The 17,776-nt window shown below is 45.0% G+C and overlaps 1 long non-coding RNA gene across 1 annotated transcript in view; it reads left to right on the forward strand.

The window, feature by feature from the left end:
- The first annotated feature begins 6,837 nt into the window (after positions 1–6,837).
- Positions 6,838–17,776, forward strand: part of LOC141098062 (uncharacterized) — a 158,601-nt gene continuing 147,662 nt past the window's right edge. The window contains exon 1 of the long non-coding RNA XR_012234134.1: positions 6,838–6,897. This is a non-coding gene — a long non-coding RNA (uncharacterized lncRNA). The remainder of the gene's footprint in view (positions 6,898–17,776) is intronic.

Here is a 17,776-nt window from a genome sequence, read left to right on the forward strand (position 1 = left end):
TTACATGTGAGGGGGGTATACATAAAAACAAGTACAATAATCTTAAACAATACAAGTCATAACTGGTACAGGAGGAGAGAGGACCCTGCCCGCGAGGGCTCACAATCTTCAAGGGATGGGTGATAATACAGTAGGCGAGGGTAGAGCTGGTCGTGCAGCGGTTTGGTCGATCGGTGGTTACTGCAGGTTATAGGCTTGTCGGAAGAGGTGGGTCTTCAGGCTCTTTTTGAAGGTTTCGATGGTAGGTGAGAGTCTGATATGTTGTGGTAGAGAGTTCCAGAGTAGGGGTGATGCGCGAGAGAAATCTTGTATGCGATTGTGGGAAGAGGAGATAAGAGGGGAGTAGAGAAGGAGATCTTGTGAGGATCGGAGGTTGCGTGCAGGAAAGTACCGGGAGACGAGGTCACAGATGTATGGAGGAGACAAGTTGTGGATGGCTTTGTATGTCATGGTTAGGGTTTTGTAATGGAGTCTCTGGGCAATTGGGAGCCAGTGAAGGGATTGACAGAGGGGAGAAGCTGGGGAATAGCGGGGGGACAGGTGGATTAGTCGGGCAGCAGAGTTTAGAATAGATTGGAGGGGTGCGAGAGTGTTTGAGGGGAGGCCGCAGAGCATGAGGTTGCAGTAGTCAAGGCGAGAGATGATGAGGGCAAGGACTAGGGTTTTTGCAGATTCTTGGGTGAGGAATGAACGGATGCGTGAAATATTTTTGAGTTGAAGTCGGCAGGAAGTGGAAAGGGTTTGGATATGTGGTTTGAAGGAGAGATCAGCATCAAGGATTACTCCGAGGCAGCGAGCTTGTGGGACTGGGGAGAGTGGGCAGTCATTTACTGTAATTGATAGGTTCGTAGGGGGGGTCACGTGAGATGGGGGAAAGATGATGAATTCTGTTTTGTCCATGTTGAGTTTCAGATATCTAGTGGAGAAGAAGGATGAAATAGTGGACAGACATTGAGGGATTCTGGTTAGTAGGGAGGTGATATCTGGTCCAGAGATGTAGATCTGTGTGTCATCAGCATAAAGATGATACTGAAAGCCATGAGATTCTATGAGCTGTCCCAGGCCAAAGGTGTAAATAGAGAACAGCAGGGGCCCTAGGACTGAACCTTGTGGGACTCCGACAGATAGGGGGCGAGGTGAGGAGGTGGTGTGTGAGTGGGAGACGCTGAATGTCCGGTCTGTTAGGTATGATGAGATCCAGGAGAGGGCCAAGTCTGTGATGCCGAGGGATGAGAGGGTCTGTAATAATAGGGAATGGTCCACTGTGTCAAAGGCAGCCGACAGGTCCAGGAGGAGGAGGACAGAGTAGTGTCGCTTGCTCTTGGCAGTTAAGAGGTCATTGGTGACCTTAGTAAGGGCAGTTTCAGTGGAGTGGTGTGACCGGAAGCCAGATTGTAAGCGGTCGAAGAGGGAGCAAGAAGAGAGATGGGAGGACAGTTCAAGGTAGACGTGTTGTTCCAGTAGCTTGGAGGCGTATGGGAGAAGTGATATAGGGCGATAGCTAGATACAGAGGATGGGTCAAGAGAGGGCTTTTTGAGGATAGGTGTGATGGAGGCATGTTTAAAGCTTGAGGGGAAAACACCAGTTGTTAGTGATAGGTTGAAGAGATGGGTTAGGGTTGGGATGAAGACTGTGGTGAGGTTTGGGATGAAGTGGGATGGGATCGGGTCGAGTGCACAGGTGGTGAGATGTGATCTTGAGAGTAGAGTGGAGAGTCGATCTTCTGTAATGGTGGAGAAGTTGGTTTTGAAGGTGGAGGGCTGGGAAGTCGGGAGGAAGGGCTCTGGGGGTTGTTGACCAAAACTGTCCCTGATGTTATCAATTTTCTGCTTGAAAAATGAGGCAAAGTCTTCAGCTGAGATGAGTGGGGAGGGAGGAGGTGCTGGGGGGCGGAGGAGAGAATTGAAGGTGTTGAATAACTGTTTAGGGTTGTGAGACAGGGAGGATATGAGAGATGAGAAGTAGGTTTGTTTAGCTGTGGCGAGTGTGGTCTTGAAAGTAGTGAGGGACTGTTTGAATGCGATGAAATGCTCGTTGGAGTGGGATCTTTTCCATCTGCGCTCAGCAGCCCTGGAAGCTCGCCTCAGCTCTTTGGTCAGGCTGGTGTGCCAGGGCTGTCTGTTGATTTTGCGAGTTTTGGTATGTGTAAGTGGGGCAGCGGATTCCAAAGCTACAGCTATTGTGGTGTTATATAGAGCGGCAGCGTCATCCGCATTGTGTATAATGTGTGGTATAATGGTAAAGAGTTTATATAGATAGTTTGACGCCACCTGTGGTGTTCGGCAACATAGATGTTAGGCCGACGCTGCATGCAGATCCTCTGGGACTGATGGTGTTGTGCAGCAAAGATGGTGAAGCTCCCCACAGGTGGAGCTGGAGTCCCAGGGAAGTGTAGATGTAGTGATGGGGGAAAGGCACAGGCGGTGTAGGTGCTGGTACCAAGATGTAGCGGTGCTGGAATAACTGTAGGACACCAGAGCGTGCAGTTCCAAAGCTTTACTCACAGTCTGCAGGTTACACAGATGCCTGCCTCCGTGCTTTGTCCTCCGGGTCAGGACCTCTGCCAACCTCCGGGACCAGAATGGAAAGCACCCTTGCAACACTCCGCCAACATGTACCTTCCTGAATGTCTCCTTTCTAGCGCTTGTGGGGGAAGCACTCACAGGACTGTGGTTCACTGAAACGCCTCCTGTCTAACAGATGTTCCTCAGACTTTACTTGTATGGCAGACAGCTGTAGCCTTTTCCTTCTGCCTCGCACACGTCGATGCTGGTGCCTCTGAGACTTAGTTGGGTACAGAGCATTTATAGCTGCTACTTCCCCCAGTTTCTGTTGCAGGAACGTCAGTGTCCCTACAAACTCTGAGACCGGAATCCGGACCATGCGCTCCAGCTAGGAGTGAGCCTTAACTCTGCTCATCCTCCAGCTCCCCTTCTCACGTCCACACACTTCCCCTTCCCTGCACAGAGTGCCCTAACTTACCTCCTCCCGACCACAGAGAGCAGCTCCTCAGCAGTCAGGTTCAGAGGTCTCCCTGCTGGCCTGGAGTGGGAAATGTGTTGTTTGTTGGTTTCACTGCTAGAGAGATCCTTCGTTACTCCCAAGCTTGACAACACACTCCCTAGGAGGAAGGCAATGCCACAGTGGCGACCGTACTCTTGGGGACGCCACAAGTGCACTGAGGCCCAGCCACTGGTGGATGATGCTGCTGGTACATTGACCCAGACCAATACATTCCCCTCGCACTCTACACAGCCAGAATCTGACCCAGAGGAAACTCAGGTTCCCCTTCCCGCATACTATACCACCTTACACGGTGATATAATAAAACTAGGAAACAAAAGAGCGCAATAGGGTCTTATCTGGTGATAAATGAAATAGATGTGAAAAAAGTCTACTCACCCTTTCCAGGAGAGGTATAAGCATATAAACTCGCCGTCAGCTTGCTGCACGCCCGAAGGTCCACTGCGTGACCTCCAATGCAAATCCTTAAGGATAAAGTTATTCTCGGGCTTACTGTGCGCTGCTTGACCGGAATAAAATCACCACAATATGAACAATTTGTCCATTTATTTCCCTACGCGTTTCAAAGTGTGAACCACTTCTTCTTCAGGGGTTGACATAAGAGAAACTGATACAGCGGCTTCCAGTTAAATACATGCAATATTTGAACTTTGGCGCCAAGAGCACATGTGACAGGGAACAAGTGTCAGAGTTCAGAGGTTAAAATTGCTCTTGCGCAATTTTAACCTCTGAACTCTGACACTTGTTCCCTGTCACATGTGCTCTTGGCGCCAAAGTTCAAATATTGCATGTATTTAACTGGAAGCCGCTGTATCAGTTTCTCTTATGTCAACCCCTGAAGAAGAAGTGGTTCACACTTTGAAACGCGTAGGGAAATAAATGGACAAATTGTTCATATTGTGGTGATTTTATTCCGGTCAAGCAGCGCACAGTAAGCCTGAGAATAACTGTATCCTTAAGGATTTACCTTACACGGTGACAAAGAGGAAGGTGCAGATGAAAGTGCAGGTTCCTTGAGCAGGTGGGGGGGCATACTCATGGGCGATGGCACTGGCACAGGGCACCGCATAGTACGCAAAAGTGTCTCTGCCGGTGGGAGGGCCTAAACAGCCAAGTGCAGTGAGATAGAAGATGGGGACGACAAGGAGTTCAGAGTAGTGCAGGGATTCCCTAGCAAGGAGACTTATGTAATTGTTTTCAATGTTGGGACAGCAATTTTTGGGGAGCACTATACTCTGGTGAATGATATATGGGGCTCACCATACACTGGAGCATTCCAAAGGTGGACATCAGACACTGGAGCAGCATTTACAGGGCCCATTATACACTAGAGCAGTAGAAATGGGGCCCATTATATATGGAGCATTATTTGGGCCCATAAGACAGTGGAGCTTCATTCATTGGGACCAACATATACTGTAGCATTATGTGGAGCTCATCATATACGGTTTGAAACATTATATGGGAATAATGATTCCGTATGGAGAAATGTATGGGCCTCATTACTCTGTATAGCGCACTAAGCGCTGGCCATAATACTGTATGGAGTTATATACTGTCCATTTTTGGAGGTATTGGAGAATTTAAAATGGATATCAGTCATGAGATTTAAGAAGTGAAGTATTTTTCATTGTACTATACTGCTATTTCTCTGCCGTATCGGAGCATCATGAGTTGTGGTATGTGTTAAAGGGGCGCTCTTTGGCCCTGGGCCCACGAAAACCTGGAGCCAGCCCTCCCCCCCCACAACTGTAGCCAAATAACCCCCATTTTTCAGTGCGTAACTAGTATTATGAAGTTAATTAAGGTTGACAAGCTTCAGTAACAAGAATTGATGCTTTTGGCATTCAAATGGGCACTGTTGGTGTGTTTCCTGTCCTCCTCTCTCACTGCCAACTTTAAGGCTGAGTACAGACGGAGTTTTGAGCCCTGCGGATTTTTCCGTGCAGAATGGAAGAAAACCGCAGGTCAAATGACCTGCATTTTTCCTGCGGATTTCTTCCATTTTTCACGCGGTTTTCATGCGGTTTTTGTGCGGTTTTCCATTGCGGTCTTCCCCCTGCGGATTTGGTAACAGGGGAGATAGAAAACCGCACAAAAGAAGTAACATGCTGCGGATTTTGTACCGCAGGAAAACCGCGCGGAAAAATCCGCAGCGTCTGCACAGCCTTTTTTTTTTTTCATTCATTTTAAAGGTACTGTACATCACAATGCGGATATGCAACGTTTCTGCGCGGTAAAATCCGCTGCGGAAACGCTGCAAATTTGCATCGTGTGCACATGGCCTAATTCTCCATTGACTTACATTGGGTTTCGTGTTTCTGGACGACCCCGACTTTTCCCTATAGTCGGCCGATTGTGCTCGACCCGACTTTTGGAAAAGTCGGGTTTCATGAAACGAAACTCGACCCTAAAAAAACAAAAGTCGCTCAACACTAGTGGCCACCAATCGGAGCAGAGGGGCATGGAAAAGGCAACCCTAAAGCATGCCTATTGAGGTCTGTGTCATCAGAATAGCTGCTGTGTGACAAGGTCCCAACGACCACCGAGGTTGTTATACGGATCGCCGGACCGTAGCTGCGTTGTTGAGTAGATCTGCCTATTTGACAGCTTACTAGCGACCATGTAGCGACGTACCAGCGATCCTTACCAGGTCGTTTCGTTGTCGGGATCGCTGGAGCGTCGCTATGTGTAATGGGAGCTTAAGGTTATCCTGGGACAGATTTGCACAGAAGTAATTTTGGCCATTCTGATTATTTGCAATTTCTGTAGAATTTGAGGATAAATACAGTTTATCACGGACACTTGTCCTACTTCTGGACCAGCTTTTCATAAATACACCAATGTGACTGATGAGTTGTGTCGTCACTGCTTTTAATCTGAAGAGCAGATTGAACAAAACTTGTGGTGTTAAATCTGCATCAAATCTTTTAATGTATTTCACTTATTTTATAAAATACGGCGTAATGGCTGCATTGACTACTACGTTATGTCAGATCTTAAGTATATGCTGAAATAAGAAAACTTATCACATGAAAACGATCATTGTTTTTGCACCTTTTTTTGCCATCGATTTTGTCTTTAGCTTCATTTTGTCTGTTTTCTTTAAGGTCCTGCTTATCTTTGCTGTGTGCACCTTTTTCATAATTTTGAATTTTCCTTGCCTCCCTATGTAAACTGTTCATGTGCTGAGAGCAAATAATTGCCGTAAGCTTTTTGAAACAGGCTGTTAAAATGACTGCTGATTAGCTTGAATATAGTGGATTGGCGATCTTTTAATGGCCAACCTGGGCATGAATAAACATCGCTTTAATCTATGGGTTTGATTTATTAAAGCTTTTACGCCAGTATTCTGACATTAAATGCTTTGAAAAAGTCTCATAATTTTGGCGTAACTCGAGGCTCAGATAAAACTTTGACTTTTAAAACTGTTGCATTTTTTATAACTGCAGCATGTCACTTCTTGCAGTGTTTTTTCACCCAGGGAAAGTAATGAGTAAGTGCAAAAACGCAGCAAAAAACGCAGGTACAAGGTTTTGCTGCAATTTTTGGTGCAGAAAACTCAGGACGTTGCATTTTATTTTTATACTAAACTGTATTGGCATGCACAAGAGACAAATGCACAGCAAAAAAAACTCAGCAAAACCTGCTCTTTACTGCCAAGAGAGCAGGTTTTGCCTGCAGAACAAAAAATGCAGCAAAATTCATAGTCTGAAGTAGCTTTCCTCTAATTGGGCTCATCTGGCAAACTATCACAGGTGTTTGATATTGGTCCTGAAACACAAACCCTCCATGAGTTTATTTGAAAAACAGAAAAAAACATCTTTATGATACTTATTTAATTTTGCACACTGGGAAAAGTCATCTTTAGGGTAAGTTCACACAAATTTGTGTTTTTAAAAAAAAATCATTCAGAGCTTCATTTAGAAAAGTGGGATAAACTTTTTTCTTTTCACTTGCCATCAGTGTAGAGTCCACATGCAATCCAGTTTTTACAGCAGAATTGTAATGTATACATAAAAATCAGATGTTATACTGTGGCTCCATATTGGCATCCGTTTTTTTTTTCCAAAGGACTTGAATGGGTAAGTCTTATCCAATTTATTTTTTGTTTTCACATGCAGATTTGGTCACTGAAAAAATTGGTCATCTGCACTGTCCCACTGAATAATATTGAACTGAGTGCTTCCTGAGTGTTTTTTTTTTTTTACAACCAGCACTCAGACAAAGCTTCAGGCTCAGGGGTACACAGTTTCTTATGGTATTATGATTTTACCAGATATAAGATACCAGGAAATGGCGCTGTCTTTGCCACCGAGAGAAATAAAGGTTGCTTGTAGGTAAAATTTTATTCAAACTGTTAAAAAAATAAAAACCATATGCAAAACACGTTTCAGCTGTTTGTAGCCTTCTTCAGGTTTCTAAAAAAAAAATACAAACAGCTGAAACATGTTTTGTACATGGTTTTTATTTGTTTTCTTTTAACAGTTTGAATACAATTTTATTTTCAAGCAAACTGAAATTTCTGCACCATGATTTCTCTCCGTGGCAAAGATAGCACCATTCTCTGGTCCTTCTTTCTGGCATCTACAGTGCTGTGCAAATTAATTGGGACAAAGCATTTTTTTAAGTAAAATCGTAAGATGGTTACCAATCAGTGATTCAAACCTGTTTTAACTGCTTTGAACAGGCACTCACACCTATTCAAAGCAGTTAAAACTGGTTTGAATCACTGACTGGTAACCAACTTACAATTTTACTTAAAAAAATGCTTTGTCCTAATTAATTTGCACAGCACTGTACATTGTGGGATACTCCTGTTTCACAGTTCAATCATTCCTCACTAGATTGGCAGCAGTCTTTTGCAACTACATCCACGGCTGCCACTAGGAATTTCGGGGCCCCATACTAGCAAAATTTTCGGGGCCCCCTTGAGACTCAGCCCAGGCTCCACCCCAGCCTTGCCTCAACACCTCGAACTGTCCAAAGTCCTACAGCTCTCTCTTGGAAAAACTCTACTTCTCACCAATCACACATTAAGGCCGGCGTCACACTAGAGAGAAATACAGATGAGTGAGAGACGCTAAAACAACACATTGCACTCGGACCAATGTTTCTTTATGGGGCAGCTCCCAATAGCCGTATATTTCTAGGCCGTATTTTACGGGCTGAAAAAATCGCAGCATGCTGCGATTGTCAGCGTATTCCTCCAAAAATACACCAATGCAAGTCAATGGGTATGAGAAAAATACGGATTACACATGGACCAGACTTGCAAGAAATACACACCGGGGTCCTTTAACAAAGGATACAGTGAAATCACACAGACATGTTTAATAAAGAATAGAAAGAATAGATATAGACCCAAAGAATACATTTATATACATCATTGAGACATATATATATATATACTGTGTGTGTGTGTATATATATATATATATATATATAGCAAGAAAAAACAGGAACAGCACCAAAGCAATACCTTATTAAAGTGCACGTTTCCCCAACCAGTGTTCAATTGGCATAGCAGGATAAGTAGCAAAAAAACAGGGAAACAGCACCTGAAGTAAAAGAAAGTGAACTTTAATGCCCAATGGCGTGGCAACATTTCACATCCGAAACGTTGCCACGCCATTGGGCATTAAAGTTCACTTTCTTTTACTTCATGTGCTGTTTCCCTGTTTTTTGCTACATATATATAAAAGTGAATGTATGTATGTGTGTGTGTATCACCAACCAATCACGAAGCATCTTTCATTTTGCCAGAGCTGTTCAAAAGAAGCTGAGCTGTGATTGGTTGCAATGAGCAACAGTTTTTCTTGCAACCAATCACTAAGCATCTCTCATTTCACCAGAGCTGGTTAAAAGTAGCTGAGCTGTGATTGGTTGCTATGAGCAAGTTTCCCCACTTGACAACACCTCAGCAGACACTGACATGGTGGGAGAAATCTAGCATCCCCGGTAACATAAGCTCCCAGCCATTGTCTGCCCCCCTGAAAGGAGTAGAGAGCACATGACAGAAATAAATCTCCCCCTCCCTGCCCATATCCCCATCACACATCCTCCATCCCTTAGGCACATCTTCCCTCTTAAAGGGATCATTGGTATGGAAGTCAGAGCAAATCCATTCAGGGCTTTGGTTTTGACCCCAGGTCTCTCTTAAAGGGATCCCTGGTATGGAAGTTAGGACCGTTCCACTCAGCTCTGTGGTTCTGACTCCAGGGTCTCTTAAAGGGATCATTGGTATGGAAGTTACAGCAAATCCACTCTGCACTTTGGTACTGAATGACCAAATCACATCAGTTGACTGGGACGTGCACGCTGACAACAGCTGCCAGCCTCCAATCGGCTGTCGGCTTTAACTATTGCCATGCGGGCCCGGGCCCGCATGGCAATAGAGTAACTGAACCCTGCATCTCGGTCGCAGGGTTCAGTTACTGCACCGGCAGAATCCTGCCGCTGGGGCAGTGGGGCCCGATGCGGGCCCCATACACAAGTCAGGGCAGTAATGCCCTGATGGCGGCCCTGACTACATCCATACTTCAAGCAGGAGTTGTGCCTCTGGTTGCACACCGCATCAGATGAGCAATTTCCTCTAGATACTCACCTTCTCAATTAATTGTACTGTATCTTACGATGCTTAAATAGCACCACCTTTTTCCTCCTTTAGAAACTTTATCTGTGTTTGCAGATATAAGAATAACATTGGTATTTTGGTCAAATAAGAGGTTTAACTCAAAATGACCTTCAAACATCATACTAAAATTACTACGTTACCTAATGTTTTGCTGTCACTGCCATTATCTGTCTGGCGCCCCGTTTTTTTTCATCTCCAAAATGGCTACTACAGAGGCATGGATAGCTGACTGTAAAGTCTGAACCAGACTTCTCTTGTCTTTTTTTAGTGTAATGGATACAGAACAGTTATCATTGGGGCTAGTCCACAACAATGGAAAGGCAATGGGGTGGGAATTTCAGACTTTCCACTACACTCCCCATGCCTCTGTGCTGGCCATTTTTGAGATGCAGAAAACAGGGCTCCTATCAGACAGGCAAGGGTAGCAGAATGGAGGACATTAGGTATGGTGTTTGTTGCAAATGAGTGAATATAATAGCAGGCCCCTGGTTCAGCAGCTACATCGATATTCAATGGCTTTTGAGCAGGAGCCGTACAAACTGTCTCCTACCGAATGGAAGTCTGCACAGAAATCAGACTTCCACTATAGTCCTTCACTCCCCAAAGAGTTTTATCTACCATCACAGGATCTGACTGCATACGCCTCTAGGATTAAGCTCATACATTCTTAAGGTTAATGCAGACATTCATGCAAATCTCCCTATATCCCCCCTGCAACTAACATTGCCATGCTCCGTCGCCCCAACCTGCATCAGTCTATTCCTGGACTAGTTGGGATATTACATCTCCTCTATGACTGTCCTCTGAAAGCCTCTCATTCTTTTGTCTAGCCAGCAACATTAACAGTACATATGTAATTGCTGTTGGGCCATTTATATGGATACACCTAAATAAAATGGGAATGGTGACAGTTTTCTTGCGTAGGGTGTCTTGCATTGAAATCTGCTGCAATGACCCAGGTACTGCGCTGCGTTCACCAGACATCAACATAATTTCTATCTGCTCCTCACATGTTAACCTCTGCGACATGTCAATGGCTGTAAACAAAGAGAAACTTGTAAATAACTCATGAAAGAATAAAGTTACATTAAAACCAAGCAAACCATTGTTTTTCTTGTGAAATTTTCAATAAGATTGATGTGTCACATGACCCTCTTCCCATTGAAAAAATAAAGTTGGATCCAAAATGGCCGACTTCAAAATGGCCGCCATGGTCACCATCCATCTTGAAAAGTTTCCCCCCTCCCATATACTAATGTGCCACAAACAGGAAGTTGATATCACCAACCATTCCCATTTTATTTAGGTGAATCCACATAAATGGCCCACCCTGTACAGCTGTCTGCTGCCTATTTATAGTTTGGCATTTCACTTTTCACCCTCCTTATGAGGTTGCCTGATTGGCCATCGACTATCGTTTTTATTATGGTCTACATAGTAACATAGTAACATAGTTATGAAGGCTGAAGGAAGACCTTATGTCCATCTAGTTCAGCCTATTTTTAGTGCAGCTGTTCTGCATTGTTGATCCTGGGGAAGGCAAAAAACCCACAGAGTAGGAGCCAATTTTCTCCATAGGGAAAAAAATTCCTTCCCCTAAGCTGGGTCAACCATCTACCTATAATATTTTGTTATTCGTAACCTTCTATACTGTTACTCACAAGAAAAGCATCCATTCCTTTCTTAAATTCATTCAGTGAGTTGGCCATCACCACTTCCTCAGGAAGAGAATTCCAGAGCCTCACTGCTCTTACCTTGAAGAACCCTCTTCTATGCTGGTGCAGAAATTGTCTTTCCTCCAAACGAAGAGAATGCCCCCTTGTTCTTGTCACAGTCCTTGGTACAAACAGTTCATTGGAGAGATCTCTGTATTGCCCTCTGATATACTTGTACATATATTAAGTCTCTCCTAAGTCTTCTCTTTTCTAGAGTAAATAGACCTAATTTTGATAACCTTTCTGGGTATTGTAGTGAACCAACTCCATTTATCATTTTAGTGGCCCGCCTTTGAACCCTTTCAAGTTCAGTAATGTCTTTCTTGAGCACCGGCGTCCAAAATTGCACACAATACTCCAAGTGTGGTCTGACGTGTGATTTGTACAGAGGGAGAATTATGTTTTCATCTCGTCCCCAGACCTCTTCTAATGCATCCCATGACCCTATTTGCTTTGATGGCAGCTGCCTGACACTGGGCACTCCAATTTAGCTTCTTATTGACTAAGATGCCTATGTCTTTTTCCATGTCTGATTTACCCAGCAGTTTCCCATTTAGTAAGTAATTGTAGCATCTGTTTCTCCTTCCCATGCGCATAGCCTTACACTTATCTGTGTTCAACCTCATTTGCCATTTTTCAGCCCAATTCTCCAATTTAGCTGAAAAATGTGCCATTTGTAACAACATTTATCCTGTGTGTAAGGGCATCTTTTCACTTGGGCACACTATGCCTGTAACCTGCAAACAATATAAGGAGGTAATGTAGAAGCCCCTTGTATCTATATGACATTACTGTCATGGTTCTGCAGTTAATCGAGCTGTAATGTAGCCATATGCACGAGCAATTAAAATCCTCTCATCCTATTGTTTTCACCGAGATAAGCGTCAGCAAATGTGCTTTGCAGTCTCTTATCTGCTGTCCTCTGTAGAAATGGCTGAGCTGAATGGGTATGTTTATGAAGGAGGTGGGAAGATGGCTGCAACTTGCTTTTGTCTCTGGCAATCTTTGCGATTGCAGCCATGGAAATTCTAAAAATGTATTTTACGGGTAAATCTTGATCTAATCTAATATGAATCTAGTCCATTAAATATTTATTTTCAGATCTAAAGATCGATTTTTTTTTTCTTGCAGGAGAGATTTATTTGTTTTACTCTGCAAGATTTTTTTCTTTCTTGTGGAATGACTTTTATATATTTTTTTTTTACCCTAAAGCTAACGTTAATATCTGTCATTATCTCAAACATTTTTATTGGCTCTGGTAGAGCACTAGAAGGAAGCTTCATGGGCTCATCATGTTTTAGTAATTTTGTAACCATATGCTTTCCTGACCACCACCTCTTCGTTCCGGATGTGGAGAGCCAGTCATAGCACACACACAACGCTTTTCTATGACCCTCCCTCCCCAGGGGAGACAGACGCCAAGGGAACACAGTGAACTTGTTCCCAGGGATGCATCGGATCCAGACAGGCAGGTTTTGCTTTCATCCTATGTCAGTTCAGTAAAAGCCTCAATTAACTGCACATTAATTATTAAATCAGAACAATGCAGTCCTGGGATCCAGCAGCCAGATTCTGTTACCTCGTGTGCGGATGAGGGATTGGCAGCGGTCAAGATAACACAATTTATCTTCTTTCACTGACTTAAACCAAATAAAAAATATTCCAAAGCCACATCCCCGTCGCTAACCTTCAGGGGAGGGTACAGAAGTGGTAGCATTTAATAATCGTGCCAAGAATAATGCAGGTGGAACAAGACAAATCATGCGGTCCAGTTTGAACGTGTCTATCATTATATCAAATGTCAGAATCTCTCTAAATATCTGACTATTGTTTGATTGTTATGTTTTAGGGTACGTGCACACGCTGAGGATTGACCCACGCGGATTTCGCAAAATCTGCAGGTTTATCTGCGGATTAGCCTGCGGTTTTGCCCTGCGGTTTATCACCCCTACAATGGAGGAGATGGCAAACCGCAGCGTAATCCGCAGAAAGAATTGACATGTCAATTCTTTCTGCGGATTTGAAACCGTAGCAAATCTGCGCGGAAAATTCCCCACCGTCTGCACTGCGGTTTCCATTTCCCGTAGGATATAATGGTACTGTACACCGCAGGACCAAAACCGCTGCGGATCTGCAGCAGAATCCGCAGCGTGTGCACACACCCTAAGGGTTCTTGTGATTCTGTATGTACTCCATTTAAACTGAATGTTAGATTTATGACTTATATGTAAAATTATTTTTATCTGTGTTGTGGAACCTAGTTAACCTAGCCATAAAGATATAACTATGGAATATATCATATATGTGAGTATATTTACTAGTATTGGTGATTTTTTTTTATTTTTTTTCCAATGCTTTATTAGATAGGAAAAGTTTCCATCATTTCTATATGTGAAAAAAGCGGCACTAGTTCTTCATAAATACGTTAATCAAACTTTTAATTAATTTCAACAGAAAACTAGTCATGCGTAGGTTTTCTTTTTCAGTTGATCTAGCAATACAATTTGCATACATTATTATATAAATGTCCTTAGACCTGATGTGACTGGTATACTTTTTGAACATTTTTCTGTCTGATATTGAAATAAGCCAGATCATGTTGGATTCTTAAAATGTTAATTTTAATAGGAGGCTTATAAAGCAATTTTGTCTCTAGTTTCATCACATTTAAGGCATATATTTAATAATATACAGTTCCTTTAAAAAGTATTCATTCCTCATTAACTTTTCAGCAATCTTTCACTTTACACCCATAAACTGAAATGTATTTGATTGGAATTTTATCTGATCTCCAACACAAAGTAGCAAGTATTTGTGAAGTGTAAAGGAAATGATACATAGTACTTACCCAAAAAAGAGAATGGACAGCACCTCCAAAAATCATACATTGATGTAATCCCGCTAGGCAAAAATATATATATAACTGATCATGAGGTTCTTAGTTTAACATTCTGATCAGACTGTATGAAGTTCACTGCCACGTCACAGCGAACCTTTCAGTAGGTCCTATCTTCTATGGCCTTAAAGGAGCGGTGTCGTGCACAAACCACCGTCGCAGTGACAATGCATCGGAATGGTGGGCGGCCTCGTTGCTCACAGCACCCATGCTATAAGACTGAGTCACAATGACTCCAGACAGCGTAAGAAGATGAGCTGAGACAGAGTCAGTGTTTTCCGGTGCCCTTAAAGGCCGGAACTATCGGGACTGTCACCATTGTTGCCGAGGGAGGTTTTTCTTGGGGGGTAAAAACCTTCACGCTGGACAGCAGGGGGCGTGGGGAATATAAAAAGAACTGATCTCGGGAACGGGCAAGACTTGGCGGGAAAATGACCGAAGGTTGACTCGCTCTCCACTGCTTCGGCTGACAACTCCACGCCATTCATCCCTCAGCGTACTGACTCTAAGATTGACTGTGATGCTACTGAGTTACCGCCTGACCCTGTTTTCCTGGCCAGCTCTGTCCTGCCTGCCGTTGCACATAAGTTTACCTGCTCCATTACTAGAGGCTACTCCGGAAGACCGCCCACTGCCGTGGTCTGTGAGCATGCCCACGGTTCTTGTCCGGTGCCATTCCTGAGGAGAAAGGACAGTTTCCACGTTCCAGCGCACTCAAGCCAATCCAAACCGGATACATCCTCACCATCGGGAAACAGTGTCTCTCGTTCCTCCATAATAGTGCCAGAGACTTTGTTCACGATCTGTGACGCCGTCGGGAGATTTTCCAGCCTTTTCCCTGTGTGAACTGCAAGCGATAAGCTACCTTGTTTTTTGTATATCTTTCTCTCATGCATTGTGTTCGTGCGTGATTCCCGTCATTGCTGTTACTGGTCTTGTCTCCCATGCAGTATTTCTTGTTCAATTGCCTGTTCAGTAAAGCCTGTTAACTACTTCTCTGTCTCCTGATCTCCACTGCATCCAACGACCCTCTCCTCTTTACATTTTGGCATAGTCGGCAGGATGCAGTCTGATAGCACGGAGGCGGTAGAACAGGCAGCTGGGCCCAGAACCAGTATCTCTCTGGGGGCCATGCTGAGTATCTTGCCAAAATTTCCGGGGTCTAATACCATGTTGTGGAGTTGGACAGAACGTATGAGGGGCATGATGAGAATGCACCCTATGACCCCCGCACTCAAGGCCGAGGTGGCCATTATGGCTTTGGATGGGGAGGCTCGAGACTCTGTGATGCTGCGTACCCCTCGAGACCGTGATATGTTTACTAAAGTGCTCCAAATCCTGGAGGTGACCCATGGGCATCCCACTGACATGGGGAGAGAGGCCCGCTCACGTGAACAGGAGCAGGGGATGACAATCCCGGTAGGGAAGGTCCATAGTGGTGAAGCAGCAGTGCAGTCGGTAGCTGAACCCCAATGGGTAGAACAGATGAGAAAAGAACTGCTGCATATTCAAGGTGAACTGGCTCAGGTGAAAGAGAAAGTTGAGGCCGACCAGTGCACCGCCGGAAGCCAAGGCAAAGCAAATGTCCGTAACGAGGCCCGAAGGATCCGTCGGCAGAGGTCCTTTGCTTGTTATAACTGTGGAGAAATAGGACATATGGCTAGAGAATGTCCGCAACGGGCCGGCCACGTCGCCCGTTAAACCACAGGGCTCCGAGCCTGGGGAACGTCACCCGGAGCCAGAATGGAAAGGAAGGAGTAGTGAAAATACCCCCGATTCTTGTGTCTACATGCCTGCTGATCTGGGGTGAGTTTGATGGCCGGGCCATGCATTGCCTGGTGGATACTAGGTCTCAAGTGACCATGATGATGCTGGAAGCGTATTTCCGTTGGCACTTTCCAGAGACTCTCAGGCCTGAGTGGGGCCCAGTAGTAAAACTAACGGCGGCAAATTACCTGCCCATCCCGGTCACAGGGGTGATGTGGATGCAGGTCTCCTTGTGCGGGAAGGATCTTGGACGGAGGGGTATCGTGCTGACCCAGGGGGAGGCTGGCCACGGTCATGTCGTTACGCTGGGGATGAATATCTTGAAAGAATTCAGAAAACTGAGCCATCTCACTTGTCTTTAAAACAGTGGAGCCTGCAAACCCCCCCAGCGGCAGGTGTTCCAACAGTTAATCCATAAAGCTGAGGTGCAGGAAGTCTCTAGTCAAGGGGAAACGTTAGGAAAAGTGGATGTGCCGGCCTCCACCCAACTCATCCTACCACCAGGACAGACCGTACTAACCCTACCCATCGGGGCAAATGTACCGCTGGAGGGGATGAAAGTCCAATTGGAACCTCCGGTGGTGGAACAACTGCCTGCAGGACGCTTGGTGGCCTGAACGCTGGCCGTGATACGAGAAGGGACAGTGCTTGTACGCTGCGTGAATTTGACTAACCAGGAGATTGTTGTCCCATGCAGGTTTAAAGTTGCGCGGGTAGTGGGTATGCCCGAAAAGTCATACCGCCCCAGGTCATACAGTTGGTGGTGAATCCGGAGGACCCGTGGTTGGTAAATGTCACTACTTCTCCGACAGCTGAACCTCAATACATTCAAGAGGGTCGACGCATTCTGGAACAGATACGCGCTGAACTGTCTGAACTCACGCCCACCCAAGTGCAACAAGTAGAAGCGTTACTGGGGCGATATCAGTCCATTTTTGCGAATCATGAGGATGACTTCGGCTGCACCACGGCGATCACTCGCGAGATACCAACGGGAGATACAGCACCCATACCCCATACGAGAACGTTACTAGCAGATTCCCCCCAGTTATATCAGGAAGTGAGAGAAATGCTCAGTCAGATGCTACAGTCAGGTGTCAGAGAGAGAAAGAGTCCGTGGGCAGCTCCCATTGTGCTGCTGTGGGATAAAAGATGGGTTGCTGAGGTTCTGTGTAGACTGCGGTAAGCTTAATGCCTGTACTGTACGGGATTCATACCCTCTGCCTCGGTTTGAGAAATCTCTGTCCGCATTGGGAAAAGCCAAATTCTTCTCGACGCTGGATCTCACCAGTGGCTACTGGCAAGTGCCATTGTCAGAAAAGGATTGGGCGAAAACGGCCTTTAAACTTCCCATGGGCCTCTTTGAATTCAACAGGATGCCGTTCGGCCTGGCCAATGCCCCCGTACGTTCCAACAACTGATGGAGAGTTGTCTAGGTGATTTGAACTTTGAGGCCACGCTCATCTATCTGGATGAAATTATCATATACGCTGCCTCATTTGAAGATCATCTGCGGAGACTAGAGCAAGTGTTGAGCCATTTACAGAAGTATTGGCTAAAAGTGAAACCCCAAAAATGTCACTTGTTCCGGACCCAGATCGAGTACCTAAGTAATGTCATTTCTGCTGAAGGGGTGAAGCCGTCACAGGAGAAAATTGCAGTGAACCGAGATTGTCTGACCCCAGGGAATGCCAAAGATATCCAAGCATTCCTGGGATTGACGGGGTACTACCGTC

Source organism: Dendrobates tinctorius, unplaced genomic scaffold, assembly GCF_039654945.1.
Source record: "Dendrobates tinctorius isolate UK_male_01 unplaced genomic scaffold, ASM3965494v1 ptg000086l, whole genome shotgun sequence".
In the NCBI taxonomy this organism is placed as follows: Eukaryota; Metazoa; Chordata; class Amphibia; order Anura; family Dendrobatidae; genus Dendrobates; species Dendrobates tinctorius.